Raw genomic sequence first — 12,063 nt, 5'->3', positions numbered from 1 at the left:
AGCTCACTGTAGATAGATGGATATATTTATTTGACAATTTCATACACAATACAACCACACATGTGGATAATGCATTTAAAATCCTTGAGGATGACACCAAAAAGTTTGAAAACATATATCCATTGAAGTCCTCTTCAATAAATGGTTAAAAAAAAAGAACAAACATGAACACAGTCAACCTAGCCTACTATGCATAATTACAATTACATAATTACACATATAACACAGACAAAAACAAAGGATATGATGACATGATAATTATAACCTCCACAACACCCTGGTGCTGCATAACGGCCTGTGTGTGTGTGTGTGTGTGTGTGTGTGTGTGTGTGTGTGTGTGTGTGTGTGTGTGTGTGTGTGTGTGTGTGTGTGTGTGTGTGTGTGTAAAGTGGTGATGCATATAAAGGTGTTGAGCAGGTGCCATGGGGGTGGTAGACCTGCTGCTTCAGCTGCCTTTGTGATAATCATCTCCTCCTCCCCACACACACACACACACACACACACACACACACACACACACACACACACACACACCTCATTACCTTATACCAGCCAGACAGTTAGATGCCCCCAGTAATTACTAAACAACAGGATCAGCAGCAAAACAAGCCTACATTTGCACCTAAAGACACGTCAGCCATGCAGCCCAGGATAAGTAGGTTGCTCCTGTCTCTCTCTAAACTCTAATGTTGATTCAAAAGTTAGGTCTTGTCACAGTCAGAGGAAATAAATATGTTTTTTGTTACAAAACTGATACTCACTATAACTGACATCAATGGTAGGTTATCCACAGATGCAGATATTGCAAGCTTATTGGTCAAGTCGCCTTCACATTTTGGACTCATGGATCAACAGAATTAGTTGACAGGTCCTGACACTCTCTATTGCAGGGGTTCTGGGTCCAGCAATAATGTATAGGGCAAATAGAGATTTTCAGGACATGTGAACTCATTTCTGTGCCTGTTGAACCACAGAGACCTCCCAAGAAGTGAACACACAGCACAGAATCAGTTTTCAGCTCTATAATAACAGTGTGTTAACCTCTTTACCTCTGAAGATCAAGAGAGAGTCGGTCTAGCAGAGTGAATGCTCCAGAGAGTAAAGTATCTTCTAATGAGCTTTGCAGCTCAACAGAGAGAAACTGGAGCAGAGTAGGTAAAGTAAGGTCAAGTTGTGCCATGTATCCCAGGTTGAGGCTCCATTACCTTTTGGACAGAACCTCGAAAGGGTGGGATTGTCTTTGGCTCACCTGGATCACCCAGTTCAGAACCTAGGATGGGAGGAATTGTCTATGGCTTACCTGGATCACCCAGTTCAGAACTTGGGATGGGAGGGATTGTCTTTGGCTTACCTGGATCACCCAGTTCAGAACTTGGGATGGGAGGGATTGTCTTTGGCTTACCTGGATCACCCAGTTCAGAACTTGGGATGGGGGGGATTGTCTTTGGCTTACCTGGATCACCCAGTTCAGAACTTGGGATGGGAGGGATTGTCTTTGGCTTACCTGGATCACCCAGTTCAGAACTTGGGATGGGAGGGATTGTCTTTGGCTTACCTGGATCACCCAGTTCAGAACTTGGGATGGGAGGGATTGTCTTTGGCTTACCTGGATCACCCAGTTGAGATCTTGGGATGGGAGGGATTGTCTATGGCTTACCTGGATCAACAAGTTCAGAACTTTGGAAGGGAGGGATTGTCTTTGGCTTACCTGGATCACCCATTTCAGAACTTGGGATGGGAGGGATTGTCTTTGGCTCACCTGGCTCATGAAGTTCAAAGGCTTTATGACAACAGCACCATTCACTAAACAGGAAACAACAGCAGGGACCATTCCCACACCTTAATCCCATTCTCTCTCTGACACACACACACACACACACACACACACACACACACACACACACACACACACACACACACACACACACACACACACACACACACACACACACACACACACACAGAAACACACACACACACACACACACACACACACACACACACACACACACACACACACACACACACACACACACACACACACACTGACATTTGTAATTCATTTACAGAATTACCCTCCACTTACTCTGTAGCCCTGGCCTGAAATTATACGTCATGCAGTTGCCATGGTTACACCAACTGTATGAAATGAATGGGGCCAGATCCTTTAAAGCAGGTGCTTAGATGCAAACCTTGAGTGTGCGTGTGTGTGTGTGTGCGTGTGTGTGTGTGTGTGTGTGTGGATGAGGCAAGGTTATTCCTTCTGCTAAAGAAAGGAAGAGGAGGTACACCTCGCACACACACAACAACACACACACATCCACTCTGAGTCCTTGGTTAAAGGCCCAGTGCAGTCAAAAACGTTATTTTTATATGTATATATATATTTTCACACTATGAGTTTGGAATGATACTGTGAAATTGTGAAAATGATGATAATGCATTTTAGTGCCAGTCTGTTTTGGTGGAATGGAGTTTTGGCCTGCCTGGTGCCATCACCAGGCAGTAAATTAGTTAATAGACCAATAAGAAAGAGAGTTCCAATAACCGTTTTCCCCTCCTCATTGAGACCACTCCCAGACAGTCCTATCAAAATGATTGCTTGAGAAATTGCTCTTTGCTAAAAAGCTTGAAAACAATCACAGTAAGGTACTTAATTGTTACCCAGAAATGATTTGATATTGAGATAAAAACGGCTGCATATTAGATAAAAACACACTCCCTGACTAAATGTCTTGACAGGCATATTCTCCGTCTCTCATTGGATGAGCATCTCTCATCTCTCATCTCTGATTGGTCCAGGGGTGATGATGATAAGTCTCAAGGACTGTGGCCGGGATCCAAAAGAAAGCTGATAAACGACCGTTGCATTTTAACGGTGATTCTTATAAATGTGTAATAAGGACAGTTTTTATTTGCTTCTGAAAATGTGCGCAAATGTAGCTTTCCCAAAACTGGCCCATTAGCACAAAACACACAATCACATCCAGTTATTTCCCCCACCTGAGGAAGCAGGAAATATGGCTTTGTTGTTCTCGTCACATGACCTCCATTACAGAAAGTACACATGAGTATTTTGGCTGCTCTGTGAGACAATAGCACAGGACAACGGCTCAGTGCCTCGCCTCACAGTGACAAGAACATGAGCCAACAGGTCACATAATCCCAGTCATAACCTCACGGACTATTCCACGTCTATCAGGATCACAGTGCTATTCTAAATGAGCGGTTTGACTCTGAGGGACTCATTAGCTAGATATATCATATGTGTCGTACATCAGTCCTTCTGGACACGGTGATGTGATGTTGCATCTGGATGTGAACTTGACCTATTTAACAAGCCATTACCATCCAAACAAGCAGTACATTTTTCACATGTATTTACTCTACGTATGATCACACGTGCCAACCCTCTACTATACACTCCACATGGTGTTAGATATAATGAAAATTCACACAGGTGAATACCGACCCAAGTTAAGCGCATGTAAATGAAACGTAATTGCCTTTTTATGCACTTTTCTCTCTATGCGTATTCTGACCTTGAATTTAAGCTTGAGAATAACATGCTATTCAGCTGCTATTCATTCGGGGTGGAGATCTAAGAAATAAAGGTGTAGCGGAGGTGTGTCTACAGATACGCCTTATTCAGACCTTGATTAAATTCCCTCATAATTCCACCGCTTTTACGGGAGAGGAAACTATGAATAAGGTTGTGCGAACCTGCCAGTTCCAAGTGAAAAAAGCATCTACCCCCCAATAGAAATACCAGCATTCTCCATGCACTGTACTTTATAAATTGCTAAGAGTTATTGACTAGAGCTAGGTAAATGAGTAATCCGTTTGGAGAAGGGGATTGTAAATACACATAGCAATTGTTCTAGATAATTCTTTCTCATGATCCCTGGAAACTAATGTGACACCAGTCATATGGAAGCAAGCTGAAAATCATATTAACAGGACATGTATTGTGGCGTCTTTTCCACAATGAAGTAGGCTATAAATAGCTGTGCCGTTATTCAGATTGTGCGCCCTCATAATTTGCATGGATGAAATTTGGAGACGCAAACTATAGGCTTCTGAAGGGCTGAACCTGCCAAGTTGATGTATGCACTTCAGAATGTTTAATTATATACCCAGGATTTTTATCATGTTAAATCTTGGCCCCTATCGTAAACCACCGTCAGTAATACCCACATACATTTCTAACTTTCACTTTAGTGTTAGTTTTCTTCAATTTATAGTTTACATCTTGCACCCTTCCATTCCGTTGACCTTTCTTTCCTCTGTCATGTCTGTGTAGTTGGTCCTGAGGGTCGCTAGAATTACTGGATCATATTGTGCAATCATTTGGAACAAGTAGCCTATTTGAATCATTATGGAACTCATAGCAGGTTAAACCTGGAGCCTGACGCACGGTTCACGATGACTGGACCTTTGTCATACAGTTCCATGGTTAGTGTAGATTTATAGGACTATTTTTCAAGCATTATTGAACACTTTTTTCCACCTTAACAATATTTCATGGATGGAACATGAATATGACAACTTTCAGGATGAATCAAACCACTGTATGTTTGATTCATCAATATATTTAGTATGTAAAGCCTCTCCAAACCTATTTTTTGTAATGATTCATACATACTTTCCTAATCCCAACATGTACCTAAATAATCTACAAGATCAAATGAATTTCATTGGAGCACACATATTTAGCAGATGTTATCGCAGGTGTAGCAAAATGCTTATGTTCTTCGCTCCAACATTGCAGTAATACCTGACAATACACACAAATCCCCAAAAGAAAAAGAAAGGAATTAAGAAGTATAGAAATATTAGAACGAGCAATGTCACTGCCGCGGACTGGATGTCTTTTGTTTTCACCCACAGGACTGCCGCAGACTGGATGTCTTTTGTTTTCACCCACAGGACTGCTGCAGACTGGATGTTTTTTGTTTTCACCCACAGGACTGCTGCAGACTGGATGTTTTTTGTTTTCACCCACAGGACTGCTGCAGACTGGATGTCTTTTGTTTTCGCCCACAGGACTGCTGCAGACTGGATGTTTTTTGTTTTCACCCACAGGACTGCTGCAGACTGGATGTCTTTTGTTTTCACCCACAGGACTGCCGCAGACTGGATGTCTTTTGTTTTCGGCCACAGGACTGCCGCAGACTGGATGTTTTTTGTTTTCACCCACAGGACTGCCGCAGACTGGATGTTTTTTGTTTTCACCCACAGGACTGCCGCAGACTGGATGTCTTTTGTTTTCGCCCACAGGACTGTCGCAGACTGGATGTTTTTTGTTTTCACCCACAGGACTGCCGCAGACTGGATGTTTTTTGTTTTCACCCACAGGACTGCCGCAGACTGGATGTTTTTTGTTTTCACCCACAGGACTGTCGCAGACTGGATGTTTTTTGTTTTCACCCACAGGACTGCCGCAGACAGGATGTTTTTTGTTTTCACCCACAGGACTGCCGCAGACTGGATGTCTTTTGTTTTCGCCCACAGGACTGTCGCAGACTGGATGTTTTTTGTTTTCACCCACAGGACTGCCGCAGACTGGATGTTTTTTGTTTTCACCCACAGGACTGCCGCAGACTGGATGTTTTTTGTTTTCACCCACAGGACTGTCGCAGACTGGATGTTTTTTGTTTTCACCCACAGGACTGCCGCGGACTGGATGTTTTTTGTTTTCACCCACAGGACTGCCGCAGACTGGATGTTTTTTGTTTTCACCCACAGGACTGTCGCAGACTGGATGTTTTTTGTTTTCACCCACAGGACTGCCGCGGACTGGATGTTTTTTGTTTTCACCCACAGGACTGCCGCAGACTGGATGTTTTTTTTTTCACCCACAGGACTGCCGCAGACTGGATGTTTTTTGTTTTCACCCACAGGACTGTCGCAGACTGGATGTTTTTTGTTTTCACCCACAGGACTGTCGCAGACTGGATGTTTTTTGTTTTCGCCCACAGGACTGTCGCAGACTGGATGTCTTTTGTTTGTTGCACAATTCTCTGTAAACCCTAGACACTGTCATACGTGAAAAGCCCAGGAGGCCGGACGTTTCTGAGATACTGGAACCGGTGTGCCTGACACCGACGATCATACCACAGTCGAAGTTGCTTCGGTCACTCGTTTTTCCTATTCTAACATTCAATCGAACCGCAAATGAATGCCTCGATGCCTGTCTGCCTGCTTCATATATTAATGTCAATGCAAAACAGCTGAAACAAATTAAAAGGGAATGTTAGCTGTCTTTTCAGAGTTTGATGTGACTGGGTTAGCTTTTGTTAGCTGCCGTCCGACACTGCTAACTCTCTATGGCAGTCCTTCTCAAATAGTGGGGCGCGCCCCCCTGGGGGGTTCGGAGCGATGCCAGGGGGGCCGCGTGTGACTCCGGGGAACATGCTTTTTTTTGTGGCAAGGAGAAGGTTTTTTTTGCACCGAACAAGAGCACACAGCACAGAGCAGGAGATATGAAGTGCAGATAACAAACCCTTAAGAGACACCATGGAAAAATATTTAACAGGGATGAAATGAAAGGCGGAGAGAGACGGAGATAATGAGACAAACGTAAGTCTCCCGAAAGCTAAGACGAGGAAATATGACGAAGCGTATATAGCGCTTGGCTTCACTGTGACTACGGTGGGAGACGAGGAAAGACCGGTATGTTTACTGTGTCTAAAAATGTTGGCAGCGGACAGCATGAAGCCAAATAAATTAAGGCGTCACTTAAAGACATTACACCACAATCACGCTGATAAGCCGCTTGAGTTTTTTCAGTGAAAACGTGCCGAATATTGCCAACAATCGTCCCGTTTGTGAATGCTACTTCAGTAAACCAGCGAGCACTGTTAGCATCATATAAGGTGGCGTATCAAATTGCTCAGTGCAATAAACCCCACTCCATAGCAGAGGAGCTGATACTGCCTGCAGCATTAGACATGGTCTCTGTCATGCTGGATGACGCAAGTGCTGCAAAAATAAAAACTATCCCTCTATCCAATGACACTGTCGCCAGACGTATAAATGACATTGCTAACGATATTAAAGAACAGCTGGTAGATAAACTCAAAGACAAACGTTTTGCCTTACAGTTCGATGAAGCAACTGACAGCAACAAAGACTGTTTGTTTATCGCTTATGTACATTTTCACATGACAAACTCCCCGTGTGAGGATCTACTTTTTTGTAAATATGTCAGAGACAGAGCCACAGCTGAAGAGCTATTCAAAATGCTGTACTGCTTCCTGACTGAGAATGGGCTAAAGTGGGAGAACTGCATTGGTGTTTGCAGTGATGGTGCACAGACCATGGCAGGGATGAGAAAAGGACTTCGGCACTCATCAAGAAGGCCTCACCTAATGCTGAGTGGACACACTGTGTTATACACAGAGAAGCACTGGCATCAAGGCACCTTTCCTCTGAATTAAGTGAGGTTATGACTGACATTGTAGGTGTAGTCAATTTTATAAAGACCAGACCACTAAAAACAAGAGTCTTCTCTGCTATCTGTTTCACAGTGAAGCAAGGTGGCTGTCACGAGGAAAAGTCTTGTCCCGAGTTTTTGAGCTCAGAGAGCAGATAAGAATGTTTTCGGAGCAGGAGCACATGTATGACCTCGCAAAAAAATGTAGTGATGAGAACTTCCTGGCAAAACTGGCCTACCTGAGTGACATATTTGGAAAGCTAAATGAACTAAATCTACAGCTTCAAGGGAAAGATAAACACCTCCCTCAGGTCACAGACAAGATCAGCTCTTTCACTCGAAAGCTTGTAATGTGGGGCAGGTGACTTGATGAAGGAAATACTGATTCAATCGAGAACCTGCATGAATTTGTTGACACTACTGACTATGATGCCACCTCAGTGATTCCATATATTAAGGAGTATATTTCATCACTGATGGGATTCTTTAAAAAGTACTTCCCTGAAAACAGTTCCCAATATGACTGGGTGAGAGATCCTTTCAATGCACCAGCTCCAACTGGTTTCAGCTCTGCAGAGGAGGACCAGTTCATTGATATCACAGACACTGAGTGAATTCTGGCTGAGTGTAGAGAGGCAGTATCCACTCTTAGGGCAGAGGGCCATGGGCATTCTTCTTCCTTTTGCAACATCTTATCTTTGTGAGACTGGCTTCTCTGCTGTTGCTGCACAGAAGACCAAGTACAGGTGCCAGCTAAACATTGAGCAGGAGCTGAGAGTTGCAGTATCATGCTTCAAACCCCGCTTCGAAAAGCTGTGCTCTGCAAAACGTGCTCATTGTAGCCATTAATCCTGACTTCCTCATTTTGATTTAAAAAAATCAGCACAAATTGTTTTATTCATTTTTGTTTTATAGGTCAAAGTGTTTCATAAATTGTGCTCCTGAGTTAATGTTGCTGATCAATTTGAATTTATTATTATTTATTGATTATATTACATTTTATTTTTCAGTATCAAATGGTCAAAAAATGTTTACAGTTTAAATTCTCTGTATACATAAATGATGTCGCTCTTGCTGCTGGTGAATCTCTGATCCACCTCTACGCAGACGACACCATTCTGTATACTTCTGGCCCTTCTTTGGACACTGTGTTAACAACCCTCCAGACGAGCTTCAATGCCATTCAACTCTCCTTCCGTGGTCTCCAACTGCTCCTAAACACAAGTAAAACTAAATGCATGCTCTTCAACCGATCGCTGCCTGCACCTGCCCGCCCATCCAGCATAACTTCTCTGGACGGTTCTAACTTAGAATTTGTGGACAACTACAAATACCTAGGTGTCTGGTTAGACTGTAAACTCTCCTTCCAGACTCACATCAATCATCTCCAATCCAAAGTGAAATCTAGAATTGGCTTCCTATTTCGCAACAAAGCATCCTTCACTCATGCTGCCAAACATACCCTCGTAAAACTGACCATCCTACCAATCCTCGACTTCGGCGATGTCATTTACAAAATAGCCTCCAATACCCTACTCAACAAGCTGGATGCAGTCTATCACAGTGCCATCCGTTTTGTCACCAAAGCCCCATATACAACCCACCACTGCGACCTGTATGCTCTCGTTGGCTGGCCTTCACTTCATAATCGTCGCCAAACACATTGGCTCCAGGTCATCTACAAGACCCTGCTAGGTAAAGTCCCCCCTTATCTCCGCTCACTGGTCACCATAGCAGCACCCACCTGTAGCACGCGCTCCAGCAGGTATATCTCTCTGGTCACCCCTAAAGCCAACTCCTCCTTTGGTCGTCTCTCCTTCCAGTTCTCAGCTGCCAATGACTGGAACGAACTACAAAAATCTCTAAAACTGGAAACACTTATCTCCCTCACTAGCTTTAAGCACCAGCTGTCAGAGCAGCTCACAGATCTCTGCACCTGTACATAGCCCATCTTTAATTGAGCCCAAACTACTACCTTTTCCCCTACTGTATTTATTTATTTTATTTATTTTGCTCCTTTGCACCATATTATTTATATTTTAACTTTTAACTTTCTTCAAACTACAAATCTACCATTCCAGTGTTTTTCTTGCCATACTTTATTTACTTTGCCACCATGGCATTTTTTTGCCTTTACCTCCATTATCTCACATCATTTGCTCACATTGTATATAGTCTTATTTTTTTCTACTGCATCATTGATTGTATGTTGTTTTACTCCATGTGTAACTCTGTGTTTTTGTATGTTGTCGAACTGCTTTGCTTTATCTTGGCCAGGTCGCAATTGTAAATGAGAACTTGTTCTCAACTTGCCTACCTGGTTAAATAAAGGTGAAATAAAAATAATAATAATAATAAGAATTACATTTTTTTTTAAATTTCAGGCAAATTGATGCACTTTAAGTATTTTCTGTTACAGACTAAAAAAAAATGTTAATAAAGTTATTCTTTGTTGTAAGTTGATCTATATTTCTTTCTTTTTTCTTTTTTCTTTTCTGTAATGTTAATAAGGATACAATGTTATGCAGAGGTGTACTTATAACAATTTTATAGACAAATGATACTATTTACAGTCGCGGCGGAGAGTTGGGGGGCGCGAAATGTTGACTTCTTCCTGGGGGGGGCGGGGGGGCGTAACAGAAAATAATTCAGAAGCACTGCTCTATGGCAAGGCGAAGGTCTTATTCATATTTTGCAACATTGTTTCTGAGGTCTGAGTGGCAAACAGCAAGGTTCAAACCTGCTGTGCTGTTGAAAACTAAATGCTAGCTGGAAAAACTAGGAAATATTGTGTTTAATAAAAGCATACACTCTTAGATAAAAAGGTGTTCTATATAGAACCTTTTGGTGCCATTCTGATTCAAAAACCAACTGCCATTCCAGCATGATGAAGCAAGAGGATGGTGGTTGAGCCAACTTGCTAGTTGCCTACCAACAAGCACATCATTTTTTAAATGTATTATTAAGGTAAGCAAAGTTGATTATTTAATTCAAATATATTGAGCCAAAGTCATATGGTAGACAATAGGCTAGATTAATAAAGTTGACATTTTATTAGAATGAGCACATTTGTAAACTAGCTAGCTATGTAATTTAAAGTTAGCTAGCTACGTAACTTAATGTTAGCTAGCTAGCTACGTAACTTAATGTTAGCTAGTTAGCTACGCAACTTAATGTTAGCTAGCTAACTAAAAAGAAAAAGCTAAGCTACTTTAATGTACCACTTTACAAGCTAGCCAGATAACTCTTTCAAATAAACACACTTTTTTATTATGGGACATGCCAAATAGAGCTACAGGCCCAGCCTGACATTGGCAATTAGCTAATTGTTACTTTTACTTCAGTATTTCAGTGTGGAGTCAATTTAGGGACTATGTTTCACGAAGAAGCCATTAGGAGATTGTTGCTGACCGAGGAGGTATGTATACATTATTTATAATAAATTATGTATAATAAGTATTGGTGATTCAATAGCCTAGTTGATCATTACATGACTTTTAACACACTATGTTTTTCCCAGTCTGGCAGTAACCCAACTATCAGAGGCAGAGGATCTCTAATTTCGGCTGCTGCTGTCAACAACTGCTGTACGTTGTTCTTCTACATCCTAATAATTATATGCCTGCAAACACATTTTGTCATCATTTTGGCAGATTAACTCATGGTTATTTCTGAAAATTAACTAATGTTTCTGCTTCTTTCTTCTTCTCCGGAACCAGTCATGCAACAACCCATACTGTACTGGCGGTAGATACCCTGGGCGCTAAGGAGTTGGACCTGTGGCCGAAAGGTGTCCGGTTCGAATCCCAGGCTGGCGCTGGGAAAAATGGGCAGAATTGATCTGACAGCTGCATCCAAAATACCACAACTGCAGTTACTGCACTTTTTCTGGACTCAGGGGTAGACATAACCTAGTAAATGTAAAAATGTATCCCTCCATTTAGTACGATATCTTATGTGTCATATGGTATGTACTGTATTAATATGTGGATGCCCATAATCCATTTGGTATCATATGTTACGAATTACAACTCGTGTGATTATGTAACAAATTGAAATTCCTACGATATATTAAGAATTTGCCATATGTATGATATGTTATGAATTCCTAGGTGGCTAACATTAGCTAGGCTAGGTGTTAGGGTTAGGTTTAAGAGGGTTTATGTTTATGTTGGTATCAAACCTTGGGTTGCACGGGCCTATTGCAACTTTCTGCCCTGTTACTGTGTTGTACATATAACCGGTCTGGTGAGGGTGGGAGAACATGAGAGGCCGAGAGCTCCGAGGGGCCACCCATAACGATTCAACAACAGGAGGAAGACAATCATCAAGAAAATCTTGAGGGTAAAAAGGTTTGACTTTAAACCAAATTTCACACTAAAACATGCCTACTAGATCAATTAAATAATTAAATAAATAACTCAATAAATAATTAAGTATACAATTAGAAATCCCCCTCTCAAAAAAGGGGATGAAGGGATTACATGCTATGTTAAAGTGCATAATATAATCAAATTCAATACGAAATATAAAAAAGACAAAACCAGGTTGAGCAATCAGATACATCATTTTTTATTGAAGCTCCTCCTTGTGTCGGTGGCCCCTCCACCTCTCTTAGTTAGGCC

At 41.9% G+C, this 12,063-nt stretch overlaps 1 long non-coding RNA gene across 1 annotated transcript; it reads left to right on the top strand.

Annotated features, from left to right (window-relative positions):
* Window positions 1–10,347: 10,347 nt before the first annotated feature.
* Window positions 10,348–11,331, top strand: LOC115148225 (uncharacterized). Its single transcript, XR_003866606.1, has 4 exons — window positions 10,348–10,405; window positions 10,783–10,856; window positions 10,959–11,025; window positions 11,158–11,331. It is a non-coding gene; the product is annotated as an uncharacterized LOC115148225 (long non-coding RNA).
* The last annotated feature ends 732 nt before the right edge of the window (window positions 11,332–12,063 follow it).

Source organism: Salmo trutta, chromosome 2 (assembly GCF_901001165.1).
Source record: "Salmo trutta chromosome 2, fSalTru1.1, whole genome shotgun sequence".
Lineage (NCBI taxonomy): Eukaryota > Metazoa > Chordata > Actinopteri > Salmoniformes > Salmonidae > Salmo > Salmo trutta.
The sequence above is the reverse complement of the archived record's forward strand: the minus strand, read 5'-3'. Positions and strand labels throughout refer to the sequence as shown.